This window comes from Anomalospiza imberbis, chromosome 9 (genome assembly GCF_031753505.1).
Source record: "Anomalospiza imberbis isolate Cuckoo-Finch-1a 21T00152 chromosome 9, ASM3175350v1, whole genome shotgun sequence".
NCBI lineage: Eukaryota > Metazoa > Chordata > Aves > Passeriformes > Viduidae > Anomalospiza > Anomalospiza imberbis.
This window is the reverse complement of record NC_089689.1, coordinates 29,948,289-29,963,066: the sequence shown is the minus strand read 5'-3', so window position 1 is coordinate 29,963,066 and position 14,778 is coordinate 29,948,289. Positions and strand designations below refer to the sequence as shown.

The 14,778-nt window shown below is 55.0% G+C and overlaps 2 long non-coding RNA genes across 2 annotated transcripts in view; both read left to right on the top strand.

The window, feature by feature from the left end:
* The window catches only part of LOC137478891 (uncharacterized), a 369,499-nt gene that overhangs the window by 62,370 nt on the left and 292,351 nt on the right, over window positions 1-14,778 (top strand). The gene's annotated exons all lie outside the window — the stretch shown is intronic.
* On the top strand, window positions 4,968-13,724 carry LOC137478890 (uncharacterized). The gene is made up of 2 exons (XR_011001857.1): window positions 4,968-6,271; window positions 7,459-13,724. It is a non-coding gene; the product is annotated as an uncharacterized lncRNA (long non-coding RNA).

The following is a 14,778-nucleotide window of genomic DNA, read 5'->3' as shown; positions in this document are numbered from 1 at the left end:
TCTGTGTGTCACTGTGTGTGTCTGTGTCACTGTGTGTGTGTGTCACTGTGTGTGTCTGTGTCACTGTGTGTCTGTGTCACTGTGTGTGTGTGTCACTGTGTGTGTCTGTGTCACTGTGTGTGTGTGTGTCACTGTGTGTGTCTGTGTCACTGTGTGTGTGTGTGTCACTGTGTGTGTCTGTGTCACTGTGTGTGTGTGTGTCACTGTGTGTTCGTGTCACTGTGTGTGTCTGTGTCAGTGTGTGTGTTCGTGTCACTCACTGTGTGTGTCACTGTGTGTGTCTGTGTCACTGTGTGTGTTCGTGTCACTGTGTGTCTGTGTGTCACTGTGTGTGTCTGTGTCACTGTGTGTGTGTGTCACTGTGTGTGTGTGTCACTGTGTGTGTGTGTCACTGTGTGTGTGTGTCTGTGTCACTGTGTGTGTCTGTGTCACTGTGTGTGTGTGTGTCACTGTGTGTGTGTGTCACTGTGTGTGTGTGTGTCACTGTGTGTGTGTGTCACTGTGTGTGTCTGTGTGTCACTGTGTGTGTGTGTCACTGTGTGTGTGTGTGTCACTGTGTGTGTGTGTGTCACTGTGTGTGTGTGTCACTGTGTGTGTGTGTGTCACTGTGTGTGTGTGTCACTGTGTGTGTGTGTCACTGTGTGTGTGTGTGTCACTGTGTGTGTCTGTGTCACTGTGTGTGTGTGTCACTGTGTGTCTGTGTCACTGTGTGTGTGTGTCACTGTGTGTGTGTGTCACTGTGTGTGTCCGTGTCACTGTGTGTGTCTGTGTCACTGTGTGTGTGTGTGTCACTGTGTGTGTGTGTCACTGTGTGTGTGTGTCACTGTGTGTGTCTGTGTCACTGTGTGTGTCTGTGTCACTGTGTGTCTGTGTCACTGTGTGTGTCTGTGTCACTGTGTGTGTGTGTCACTGTGTGTGTGTGTGTCACTGTGTGTGTGTGTCACTGTGTGTCTGTGTGTCACTGTGTGTGTGTGTGTCACTGTGTGTGTGTGTGTCACTGTGTGTGTTCGTGTCACTGTGTGTGTGTGTCACTGTGTGTGTGTCTCTGTCACTGTGTGTGTCTGTGTCACTGTGTGTGTGTGTCACTGTGTGTCTGTGTCACTGTGTGTGTCTGTGTCACTGTGTGTGACTGTGTCACTGTGAGTGTGTGTCACTGTGTGTGTGTGTCACTGTGTGTGTGTGTGTCACTGTGTGTGTGTGTGTCACTGTGTGTCTGTGTCACTGTGTGTGTCTGTGTCACTGTGTGTCTGTGTCACTGTGTGTGTGTGTCACTGTGTGTGTGTGTCACTGTGTGTGTCTGTGTCACTGTGTGTGTCCGTGTCACTGTGTGTCACTGTGTGTGTCTGTGTCACTGTGTGCGTGTGTGTCACTGTGTGTGTCTGTGTCACTGTGTGCGTGTGTGTCACTGTGTGTGTCTGTGTCACTCGCTGTGTGTAACTGTGTCACTGTGTGTGTCCGTGTCACTGTGTGTGTCCGTGTCACTCGCTGTGTGTGTCGCTGTGTGTGTCTGTGTCGCTGTGTGTGTCTGTGTCACTCTGTGTGTCTGTGTCACTTGCTGTGTGTCTGTGTCACTGTGTGTGTCACTGTGTGTGTGTCAGTGTCACTGTGTGTCACTGTGTGTGTGTCACGGTGCGTGTGTCAGTGTCACGGTGTGTCACTGTCTGTGTCGCCCCGCATGTGTCACTGTGTGTGTCACGGTGCGTGTGTCAGTGTCACGGCGTGTCACTGTCTGTGTCACAGTGTCTGTCCGTGTCACGGTGCGTGGGTCGGTGTCATGGCGTGTCACTGTCAGTGTCGCCCCGCGTGTGTCACTGTGTGTGTCACTGTGTGTGTCACTGTGTGTGTCACTGTGTGTCACTGTGTGTGTGTCACTGTGTGTGTCACGGTGCGTGTGTCAGTGTCATGGTATGTCACTGTCTGTCACTGTCTGTGTCACGGTGTCTGTCAGTGTCACGGTGCGTGGGTCGGTGTCACGCCGTGTCACTGTGTGTGTCACTGTGTGTCACGGTGCGTGTGTCAGTGTCACGGTGTGTCACTGTGTGTCACTGTGTGTGTCACGGTGCGTGGGTCGGTGTCACGCCGTGTCACTGTGTGTGTCACCGTGCGTGTGTCACTCCCCGCGCTGTCCCGGCGGGCCCAGCACTGTGTCCACACCGTGCCCAGCGCTGTGTCCACACCGTGCCCATCCCTGTGTCCACACCGTGCCCAGCGCTGTGTCCACACCGTGCCCAGCGCTGTGTCCACACCGTGCCCAGCGCTGTGTCCACACCGTGCCCAGCCCTGTGCCCGCACCGTGCCCGGCGCTGTGTCCACACCGTGCCCGGCGCTGTGTCCACACCGTGCCCATCCCTGTGTCCACACCGTGCCCAGCGCTGTGTCCACACCGTGCCCAGCGCTGTGTCCACACCGTGCCCATCCCTGTGTCCACACCGTGCCCAGCGCTGTGTCCACCCCGTGCCCGGCGCTGTGTCCACACCGTGACCATCCCTGTGTCCACACCGTGCCCGGCGCTGTGTCCACACCGTGCCCGGCGCTGTGTCCACACCGTGCCCGGCGCTGTGTCCACACCGTGACCATCCCTGTGTCCACACCGTGCCCAGCGCTGTGTCCACACCGTGCCCATCCCTGTGTCCACACCGTGCCCGGCGCTGTGTCCACACCGTGCCCATCCCTGTGTCCACACCGTGCCCATCCCTGTGTCCACACCGTGCCCGGCCCTGTGTCCACACCGTGCCCATCCCTGTGTCCACACCGTGCCCAGCCCTGTGTCCACACCGTGCCCGGCGCTGTGTCCACACCATGCCCATCCCTGTGTCCACACCGTGCCCGGCCCTGTGTCCACACCGTGCCCGGCCCTGTGTCCACACCGTGCCCGGCGCTGTGTCCACACCGTGCCCAGCGCTGTGTCCACCCCGTGCCCGGCGCTGTGTCCACACCGTGCCCAGCGCTGTGTCCACACCGTGCCCGGCGCTGTGTGCACACCGTGCCCATCCCTGTGTCCACACCGTGCCCAGCGCTGTGTCCACACCGTGCCCGGCGCTGTGTCCACACCGTGCCCAGCGCTGTGTCCACACCGTGCCCATCCCTGTGTCCACACCGTGCCCGGCGCTGTGTCCACACCGTGCCCAGCGCTGTGTCCACACCGTGCCCATCCCTGTGTCCACGCCGTGCCCGGCGCTGTGTCCACACCGTGCCCATCCCTGTGTCCACGCCGTGCCCGGCGCTGTGTCCACACCGTGCCCGGCGCTGTGTCCACACCGTGCCCATCCCTGTGTCCACACCGTGCCCGGCGCTGTGTCCACACCGTGCCCGGCGCTGTGTCCACACCGTGACCATCCCTGTGTCCACACCGTGCCCATCCCTGTGTCCACACCGTGCCCGGCGCTGTGTCCACACCGTGCCCATCCCTGTGTCCACACCGTGCCCAGCGCTGTGTCCACACCGTGACCATCCCTGTGTCCACACCGTGCCCGGCGCTGTGTCCACACCGTGCCCGGCGCTGTGTCCACACCGTGCCCGGCGCTGTGTCCACACCGTGCCCGGCCCTGTGTCCACCCCGTGCCCATCCCTGTGTCCACACCGTGCCCGGCCCTGTGTCCACCCCGTGCCCATCCCTGTGTCCACACCGTGCCCGGCGCTGTGTCCACACCGTGCCCATCCCTGTGTCCACCCCGTGCCCATCCCTGTGTCCACACCGTGCCCGGCGCTGTGTCCACGCCGTGCCCGGCGCTGTGTCCACACCGTGCCCAGCACTGTGTCCACACCGTGCCCGGCGCTGTGTCCACACCATGCCCGGCGCTGTGTCCACACCGTGACCATCCCTGTGTCCACACCGTGCCCAGCGCTGTGTCCACACCGTGCCCATCCCTGTGTCCACGCCGTGCCCGGCCCTGTGTCCACGCCGTGCCCGGCCCTGTGTCCACACCGTGCCCGGCGCTGTGTCCACACCGTGCCCGGCGCTGTGTCCACACCGTGCCCATCCCTGTGTCCACACCGTGCCCGGCGCTGTGTCCACCCCGTGCCCGGCGCTGTGTCCACACCGTGCCCGGCGCTGTGTCCACACCGTGCCCATCCCTGTGTCCACACCGTGCCCGGCCCTGTGTCCACACCGTGCCCACACCGTGCCCGGCCCTGTGTCCACACCGTGCCCACACCGTGCCCGGCGCTGTGTCCACACCGTGCCCATCCCTGTGTCCACACCGTGCCCATCCCTGTGTCCACACCGTGCCCGTGCCCGGTGCGCGCCCCCGCGGTCGCCGCCGTGCCCGCGCTCGGGGGCGCGCGCCGCTCCCCGCCCCCCCCCCCCTTCCCCCGCCCGCGCGCGCCCCCGCGCCGCCCCCGGAAGCGGGCGCGGGTCACGTGGGCGCGCGGCGCTGCCATAAACACGGCAAGATGGCGGCGCTCACGCCGCCCGCCCGCCCGTGCTGCGTCATGTCGCGCCCCGGCCCCGCCGCGCCCGCAGGTGGGTCCGGCCCGGCGCGGCCCCGGGCACCGCGGGGTGGGCGGCCGGCGGCGGGGGGCGCGGGGCCGGCGGCGCCGGGCGCGGCGCTGCCCCGTGGCGCACTCGCATTTTCAGGGGTGCGCGGGCGGGGCCGCCGCCCCCCCTGCCCCGGGCGGGTCCCGGCGCTCCTGAGGGGCGAGCGGGCCGGGGGGCGCTCCGCGGGCACGGGGGGCTGCCCGCCCCGCCCCGTCCGCCCCGTCCGTCCCATCCCGCGGGTGCTCCCCGGCTTTCCCCCTCCCCGTTCCAGGTAAGCTCGGGGAGCGCCCTGGCAGCGAAGTTGGGAGGGAGCGGCGGTGGCGGCCCGGGCCCCGCCGGGCTCCGCCGGGCTCCGCCGGCCCTCAGCGCGGCCGCGTCACCGCCCGGCGCGCCGCTGGACCCCCGTAACCAGGTGTTTGTGTTCTTCCCTCCTCAGGCTCGCCGGGATTTGTGTTCAAAGCGCGCCGGGGAAGCCGGAGATGAGGTTTGTTCCCCTCACACACCTCCCGAGCCCGTGCAGGGCGAGCGCAGCTCGCAGCGCTGCGGGATCCTCGGGCCGTGCGTAGGGGTGGGGAGGGACCAGCCCTGGGGCTGTGGGCAGGGAATGTCCCCAGTCCCGTCGCTGGGATGCTGAAGGATTTGTGGCTCCTGTGAAACAACTGCAAAAATATCACCAGCCCCAAAGGGGCAGGAGGTGGAACCGGAGTTTAAAGACTAACCAGGCCAACTGAAATGGGTTTTGAAGGTGAGAACTGGCAGCAAACGGTGGAAACTGGAGGGCTTTATTTAAAAGTGTATGGAAATTTGCAGGGCCTTAGCAATAACAAGAACAAAAATGTGTGCTGGACTCCAAAACTAATGTGGACTTTGCTATAAAAAAAAGGTGTTTTTTTCCAGATAAATGGAGAACCTGCTTGAGATTTTTGCATTAGGTCTGTGTAGCTTTAGTCTGGCTGAAGCAAAGCAAAAATCTGTGCGTGTGTGTGTGAGAGATGCAAGACAACAAACCGTATTTGTACTGGGGGAAGAGGTGGATCCTCCAGAGAAAATGGCATCAGCCCTTGGAATACGGATGTGACTCCAGCACTTGCTGTGCCAGAGGGTGCTGGGGAGGAATTGCTCACCCTCTCCCTTTAAAACCCTGATAAGGAACTGCTGGAGCGCAAGTAAAATCCTGATAGAGTGATCAAAGTATGCTTGAATTGCAAAGCAGTGGTGGTTCTCTCACCACCTCAGCCTGTGAGGTGTAGAATTCCCAATCCCACACTTAAGGCATGCTGAAATCAGTGGAATTCCTCACCTGGAATACCAGTGCTGGTGTGGAAACACCTGGGAGTGAGAGCCAAGGGCTCCTTGCTCATGCAGCTCCTTTCCTTTTCAAAACCCACCTTTGCACGGCCAGAATCCATTAATATTTTTAGCAAGTTTTTGTTGTGCTTTCCTAGCAACAGCCAATTCCTTAATGATTAATCCCCAAACTGTGGCAAATCTGCAAATTTGGGGATGCGTGCTGAAGTCATCTGTGCCGCCTGACGTCAGCATTGCATAATCTGTTGACTGTCCCCTTTTTTATGTAATGTATGTTTGGAGTTTGTTTGAAAATGTGCAAATGTTTTTTGTTTTTTTTTTTTTCCCCTGCGTGCTGCTCCTCCGGTATTCCACGTTTGCCTCTCCATTGCCCTCTGGAGTTGCAAACTTGTAAGGCAGCGTTTTCGTGGCTGGATCCAGCCGAGTGCTTTGTGTTTCTCTCTTAAAAACAGCCTCTGGAACATCCCAGCACCTTCTCTTTGCCAGGTGAGTTATTTAAAGTGTTAAAAAAAAATATTCCCCAGTTTGTGGAATATCTGCTTCCTGCCGGTGGAAACATGGAAGCTTCTTGTGCTGCTCCGTCAACATCATAAATGGACTTTTATTGGAAACTTAGTAACACATTAACTTTGGCACCGTGAAACCGTTGTGGTTTTTTAAACTCATTTCAGGGCTTGATGTATCCAATTCCCTCAGGCAGCGTGGGGGTGGTAGAAGTAATTTTGGGATGTTTTCAGGAATGCCTGGTTTTAGAGAAGAAAAAAACCAAGAGGGGGTAAAGTTGTAGATATACGCAGCAAAGTGGGGGGGTGGAGAAACAGTCCCATGATCTTTTCAGCAGTGCCTGTTTTTAAGGAAGGAAAAAAAAACAATGGTGGGGGGTAAATATAGCTTGATGGAAGCTTGTAATTTAACTAATTAGTGGGATTGTGTGTTTCAAATGTTTTCATGTGGATTTGATGACCTAAAAATGCCAACTCGGGCACCTCGAGGCTGCTCCCTGTGAGCACCGCTCGGAGGGCACGGCAAGGATCAGCCCTGCTGGCTCGGGAGACTCACGTGCCAAGCTCCAGAGGAGCCCAGTGAAGGCGTGGGATGGGCTGGGAAATCCCAGCTCCTGGAAAACCAGGCAGCAGGAGCCCGGCGGGCTCAGGGCACGGTGCTGGTGCCACCCTTGGGGTTGGTGCCGCCGTCGGGGCCGTGCCCGCGGTGATCCCGCTGTCCCAGAGTGGCTCCAGCAGCTTTCCTGGCTGGCTGCCACTGTCCCACTGCTCCCTGACAGCCAGCACTTGGGCAGCATGAGCCACGTGCTGCTGGCCGGCTGGGTTTAAGGGGGAGGACGGGCTGTCCCCTGTAGGAGCCGTGGTTGCTCTTTCTCCATTAAATCCAGCGTGGGTGGATTTGCCCAGAAGGAGCTGCTGCTTAAAACCACTCAGAAGCTGCCATGGTCATTAAGATTTAACACTAATTATGTGGATAATTTCCTGGAGTGAACCTCAGCTGCAAAGCCACTTGCGTTAAGGCTCCCGAGGCTTTCACCCGTGGGGTGACGCGGGGTTTTTGGGACACTGAGGGAGGAGGACACCGAGGACTCGGCAGTGCCACGGAGGGGCCAATGACTGCCAGGCTGCCCTGGCTCAGTTATCACAGTGCTGATGCTGTCTCTTGTAAAGGTACAGTACTGTGATAACTGAAGGATGGCAGCCATCTGAGCTTCACGGCACCCTGGGGCCACCAACGCCACCACGCGCGGCCGCCTGCTCCGCTGGAGTGTGCTCCTTTCGCCTGGAACCCTTGGCATAAAGGTGACGTTTGTTTCAATAAAGTATTACGCACTCTGCCTCGTTAATGGCTGTTTGGTCTCGGGAGCAATGCTGTGCTTTGGAAGCGCTCAGAGATGGTTCCCAAAGCAGGGTCCTGTGCAGCCTGGTGGATATTAAACAACAGAGAGGCCCCTCGGTGGGGTTACTTGGTAACAGAACAAATTATTCTGTAGCAATAGAGAAAATTCAGCCCTTTTAAGATACTTTTTAATATTATTTGTAAGAATACCACAGTCTTTGCTGGTTACTGTAACTCAGAGGTGTCTACGTGGAAATTAGTGGTGGGAAACGGGTTCGTTCCGGCACTGAGTTACTGGTGGATCAGGGACATCCCTTGCAGGGTTTCCTCGGCGCTTCTCTGCTCTGTGAGAGGGAGACTGAACTTCCTGGGTCATTTTTACAGCAGTGCCATCAAAATCCCTGGAAATGAGGCGGTTTTCAGGGAGCCAGTGCTGATCGTTGTGCCGAGTTAACTCTGCAGTGCTGGGACGCGACAGCAGAGGGGCCCCGCGGGCCGGCTTGTGGTGGGAGTGTGAAATCTCGAGATTTTTGCATAAAGTAACCGGAACCCTGCAGAAATGTCCGCGCAGTGCCCGTGTCCCAGATTCCTGCCCTTCCCCGAGGAGCTGGTGGCATTCAGGCTGCCGAGGCTGATGCAGCACTTTCCGAGGGTCACTATTTACTCTCCATGCTGACATTCAGCGTGGTCATTGACCCAGTGCCGTTTAGAAATTCGTCATTCTGGGCTGGATAATTCTTGTCCAGCAGGGCTTTGCCCTGTGCTTCCCTGCTGCTTGGGGGAGAGGACAGGGATTAGCCCCGAGATGGTAAGAAGACGGTTTTTCGTTTCCCTGCTGCTCACTGGAAGTTTCTGGGGCCAGCCTGGCTGTGCAGCCCTGATGGAACATTTTGCCAGCCTGAGTCACTTAAAGGGGGGAAATTCTTACTGGTGCTGTGACAGAGGCTCGAGGCTGCTTCTGGAGGACGGCTCTGCCTCACCAGAAACTGCAAACAATAAAAAAAACATCCTGCTACCAAGAGCTTAAATTCTGGCTTAAAGTCTTAGCTGAGTCAACTCTCAGCTTCCACTTTCCAAAGGTTACAGGTGCCTCTCGGTTAGGCAGGAATGTGTTTATCCCAAAAAGGAGCAGTGGTCATCTCTGTACTGGCTGTCCCACAGCAGCACTGCTGTGTTCCTCCTTCCTGTGCCATGCTCCCATTCCAGGATGGACAGGAGAGAGGAGGAGCTCTGGGATCCTGGCCATGGGAGCATTTGAAAGCTGCTCAGGGCTCTCTTTTTGCCCATTTCAGGATCCAGCAGGTGCTCAGGGAATGTGCATTCCCTTTCCTGGGAGAAAGGCAGGTGCATCCAGCCAGGTGCTCATGGTGCTGCCCCAGGGACAGCTCCAGGTGCTCCCTGATGGAAATAGCGTGGTGGCTCCCTGCAGAAACCTCCAAAGTTCTTTCCTGCCCACAGAAGCAAGCTAAGTGCTCAGAGGCAGATCCCAGGTTTGTTATGGATCGAATCCAAGGAGTACAGTTGCTCACCTGCCCAGCCATGGCTCAGGTTTGAGGTTAAAGACCAACCCGGGCCGTTAGTAGGGACGTGCAGTGGAGCCGTGCGTGGCACACTCGTGTGGGGCTGCTGAGCAGGGCACGGAGCCCACCCGTTGACTGGTGCCTCTCATTTCCTGTCTCAACAAGCACAGGCTGGCATGGCACAGGAACTGAAGCACTGGCTGTGCCTCGGGGCAGCACCTCGCCAGTCAGATTTACTGGAATTCATCTCCCTTTCTAGCGCAGTGGGCAGGGAGTCCATCTCTTTTTCCTGTAGCTTCCTACTGATACGGGAATGGGACAGACTGGTGGGTTTGCTGTCCAAATATTGCTGCACATGAACAGTGCAGCTCTCAGAGTCTCTTTTGCCACTGGAGCACTTCCTCCTGCCAACGTGGTAAAGCAAGACATAAACAGCCTGCATCCAGCGGTACAGAGACAAGGCCCATCCTCTGTCTGCTGAAGCAGTCTGTGATTCCTGGGATTGATCCCAAGGCAAGGCAGTTTCTTGGGCTGCGTCTCAGCTGCCGTTCCAGATGGGTCTGTTCTTACCCAGCAGTTCTCAGGCTCTTGCATCAGGAAAGTCCCTTTTCCCATCTGGACTCTGCTGTCTTCCCACCCACGTTCCACGTGGGGAGAGGAGCACTTCTGCTCCTGGGATGTCTGCTCAGGCTGGGAGGCTGCAGGCTGGAACGGCTGCTCTGCTCCTGGCTCCCAGCCTCAGCTCAGCCTTTTGAGGGTGGGAGCTGCTGCTCGGAGCAGCCTGGGCCCTTCTGACAGCAGCAGGATTAAAGGCATCCTCTGTCCGCAGCCCTTGGAACCAGGTGAAGATGTTACCTTTCCCCAAAATACCCTTTTTTCTCCCCCAAATGTACCTTCTGTTGCTGTTGGACTGAAATAAGAATCCTTCCCAACAGAGCTTCAAGCGCTCAGCCATTTCAAGGTCCAGCAGTGCCCTGTATGAGTCAGACTGTTTTAATTGCTGCTTATTTAGATTTTCTCCAGCTTAGTGCAGACACTTGAACTTTAACCCAGACCTTTGTGATTAAGCATCTTTACAAACCCAGCTGCCTACTTGCAATGTCCCCATGCAAATATTAGATGTACCAGAAAGCAACTTGTGTTTATGTCTGATTAAGGAATTCCTCAGTGTGAGCCTGGAGGTGTTGGACAATGTGGAACGAACTCTGCTGAAATCTGTCAGTACTGTCCTGGTTTTCCCTGGAAGTGGGAAAAGCAGTGCCCAGGAGCAGTGTGTGATCAGAGGGTGACACAATCCCTTCTCCTTTCTCCATAAGATATTTCTGCTTGTATCTCACATATTGGAAACAGCTGCTTGCTGAGTTGTTGGATTATATGTAAACCCTGCATTTTGTCATTAGCTTGATTCACCAAGGGAAACTGTGACTTTATTTGATGGCTGATCAGGGACAAAAGTACTCGGCAGGAGCCGAGTATTCCAGTGTGGTGCAGTATCAAAGTTACTGCTGTAATTGCTGCATTTGGGCAGATGAGAAAGCCAAGATTGCAGAGTTTGGTACATAATTTGCTCTTCATAAAATTTCACAGAAGCAGGAGAGGTGCACAGACCCACATGTGGATTAATATGCTCATACAAGGTCTTTAATTGATGTTGGGCAAATGTTCTAATTTTTCTGGGAGTGGTGGAACCAGAGGAAAGACCCCTCTGCTCCAAAGGGCTTTGGCTCTCAGCTGTGCTTCAGTTCATAGGTGAAATTAGAATTCAAGTCTCACATTCCCCTTTGACTTCAAGAGGCCAAGAGCTGCCTTTTGGGGTTTGTGATGCACAGGGATGTGCATCTGCCACTGGAAAAAGCCTCTTTCAACCAGAGCAGAAAAATACGAGGCTGCTCAGGTTTTTCCTTGGATCTTCTGAAGTCAGGCACTGCAGCCTCACCCATAGCTCAGGACACAGGAGTCCCCAGGTTTGTGCCACACAGGGTCACCTTAAATTAAGGCAAATTTGCTCAGATTAGGTGCTGGACAGCAGCGCCAGGGAGCTCAGAGCAGGAGCCTGTGGGGCAGGAGGGGTGGAGAGGGCAGGGAGTTGTTGGTGCTCCCTCTGCCTCCTCCTCTCCACGGTGAATGTCAGAGCTCTATCGACTGCCCTGCCTTTGAATGAACTCCAGGAGCAGGCAGAGTACACTGAATAATTCAGGACAGACGTGTGTTTAAATATTTGCACAAGCCTCAGATTCCCTCCTGCTTGAAAATAAGACTGGCAGAGAGCAAATGATTCCTGCTCGAGGTGTTGGTGGATGGACAGCAGAGCTGTGGACCCCATCCCAGCAGCCAGGACCCCATCCATGGGTCTCATCCCTGCTGCTGGGACCAGCCTGGGGCTGAGGGTGGTGGGAGGTTCAAGGCCACGAGTCAAGGGCTGCACAAACCAGGGCAGCACCAGCACAGGCAGGCTTGGTCTGGTGCTGGCAAAGAGCCCTGGAGAAAGGGCTGGTAGAGGAGCAGGGGAGGTCAGTGAGCATCAGTGGTTTAATTGGAACAGGGAGAGCTGTTTTCCATGATGGGAGCCTCACCTCCTGCTTTTTTAAAATAAAGACAGCATGACTGTATGATAACACACAAAATGGTGACAGTGTTGGAGCAGACTCTTCCAGAGGGAAGTGGATGAGGAGGAGTCAATCCCTCTCCCATGGAAGCACAGGCTGTGCTGGACTGGATGGACACAAATCACAGAGACAACGTGAGAAGCTCCACGAGGATGTTCCTGGTTTGGTGTGTTCCGTGTGCTCACATTCCCAGAGTAATAAAAAAGTCATGTGGTTGCTTGAGCAAAATCTCCTCCTTGTGCAGAACATCCACATCTCCCGCATCCAAAGCCTTGCTGCATCCTGGTTTGAAATGGATCCAGGTGACTCTGGAAATGCAAATTTCCAGAGGTTTATTGCTAATGAAGCCTAATTAATTTTGGATGTAAATGTGCCAAGCTTCTGCAGTTGTGTGCAGCCCCATTAAAGGAAAACTCACAGCGGTTTTATCTGAAAATTGTCAGAGGAACGGGGTCTGTTTAGTTCCTTCTTAGACTGTGGATTTCTCCCTTCTTCACCTCTTGGACTCAGCTAAGTTAAAGGAAATGTCACAACCTTTTAAAACAGCTGCCTGAAATACAAGAGGAAATGAGGAAAACAGAGAGATGGGAGAAAATTCCTTCACTGCTCCTCACCTCCATAGGTTTTGTGGACTGGAGTGGTAACTTCAGCTGTTTTCACCGGATTTTGTGTTGCAGTCTGGATGTTCTCAGTAGGTTTGAAACCCATATTCAAGTGCACTGTGACAATTCTCCTCTTAATGTGGTCATTTAAAGGCCACCCAGGGTGACAGAGACCAGCCAGAACATCACATTTCTCTAAGATCCTTTCTTAGAGGATCTTCTTTCTGCCACTTTCCTTTTTCCCTTCCCACAGCAGCCACATGGTCCTATTGACTCCATTCAACCAGCGCGGCTGAACTGGGGCACTCAGCTCATCCTTAATGGGAAAATACCCCACTTTCCTCCAGATTTGGAGCTTGTTTGCCATCCTGCCTGGATTTCTGAACCCTCTGTGCCATTATGAACAACATCCTTCCTGGAAACACGACCTTAATTGCCAATGTCCTTATGATAGAGGGAGGGGGAATATGGTAAATCCCACCTCAAAATGCTGCTTTATAACCCAGAGTGAGGAATTATAATTTCCAAAAGTGCACATGAGGAAAACAGCAGCAGCAGAGTGAGCTTTGGAATTTGTCCAGGCATTAAAGATTTTAGAAATGCTACGTGCTCTGCGTCACGTGTGTCCCCCTGAATGGGACAGGGAACCTGGACAGTGCTGGGCATGACCTGAGAAATGCCCCAGCCAGGTACACAAGCTCTGGGGTGTGTGCACAGAGAGGGACATAATCAATATTGGATCATTTTGGTGACAAACGTGGCATTTCCAATCTGAAAATATTTAATTATTTCTCAGGTTGAGGTGACTGCTCTGCTTTGTGCCTCCTTACCAGCACACTCCACTTCCAGTAAGTGCTAAACTTGCCCTTATGAAACCCAGCTGTTGCACATAAGCCTTTTCTGGGATATATATATATATATATCTCCCAGAAAAAAAAAAAATCCATATATATCCATAAATATCCGTGGACGTGGAGTCAGTCTATGAGCAGCAGCTTTGTCTAGCTCCAGTGGTGTGGCTGGCAGGCAGCCAGGCAGCAAGTGGGTACCTGTGCGCTGTGCCAGCAGCAAGCTCATCCTTCTGGAAAGGGCTGTGCTGGGAAGTGGATGAACTCAAGAAAATGCATTTGAGCTTCTGGGCAGAATTGATTTGTCTTGATGTATTTTATTCATCTGCTTGAGGCACAGTAAAAACGTGCTGGTGGAATGAGTTGGAGTTCAGGGGAGGGGGAGCCAGGAGTGGGGTTTGGAGCTGGTCGCCATCACCATCTTCCTCCACTGCAACTGCTCTAGAGCTCTACACAAAACCAGTTTCTGCTTCCCAGCAAGGCAGCAGAAGGGATGTTTTTCAGCAGAGAAATCCGGGGGGGGGAAATGAAAATAAAACCGTTGGTTTGGTTTGGTGTAAGAACAATGAAGAACCAGAGAGATGGCAACGGGAAAAAGCAGACAGTGAAAGCAAGCAGCAACATGAACACGCCTGCTGCAGGGCTGGGACATGGCAGCAGCACCTTCACACTCCCCAGCTCGGAGCAAAGTGAGCGAACTCACCCCCCGGCCAGGAAAGCCGGGAATTGAGCTCCTGTTCCACCTCCCACCCACGGCTCTGGCAGCTCGCTGCAGCCTGCCCAGGAAATCCCCCTGCAGCTGTGGCACCCTGGGAACCGGGGCTGCTCAAAATCTAATCTCTGTTTTGCCAAGTGCCCTTGGACCACATACATGAAGTAGCTCTCCTTCCCCAAACTGAGATTATTCGCTTTACACCATGTTTAGAAGTAGTTAATTACTCGGAAGCAATTCACACCTTCCCCGCGTCTCAAAATAAGTTCTCTTGCTTGCTTTTCCAAGCAGAGCTCTCTGAAAACCGTGCCACCAGCGGGGTTTCACGCATGTTCTGTGAGCACAGGAAGCTGAAGATAAATTCAACAACAGATCAGATGTAAAGAACTTGTGCGCTTGGCTGGCTATTTATACGCTCCACGAGCAGCCAGGGGCCCCATGGGCTCTGAGGTGTTCCGTGGGGATGGGGTGCAGGGGTACCCAAAATCCCAGCTGAGGGGCTGCTTTGGAGCACCCAGGGTTTGGTCGGGTGACCCTCTCCTCCTGCTCCTCCTGGCCCTGCATCCTGGCTGCTCCCCATCCTCCAGCATGGGGAGAAGCAAAAATAAAATTCGTAAAATGATTTCTAATTTCCACAGCGCTCTGCAGAAGCGTGCAAGGGCACAGAGTTGTTCTCATAATGCTTTCAAATCCTACTACAGGTTAAGGAATTTAACATCTCCTTTTACTCATCTCTGACTTCATTGCCTCCTCCTGAATTTTGCTGATACGAGTGAGGAGAACCAGGCCCCAGAGTTACCGCCAGGAACAGATCAATGACAAACTGGAACCACTTAGAGAATTTTAAATCACCTTTATATAAA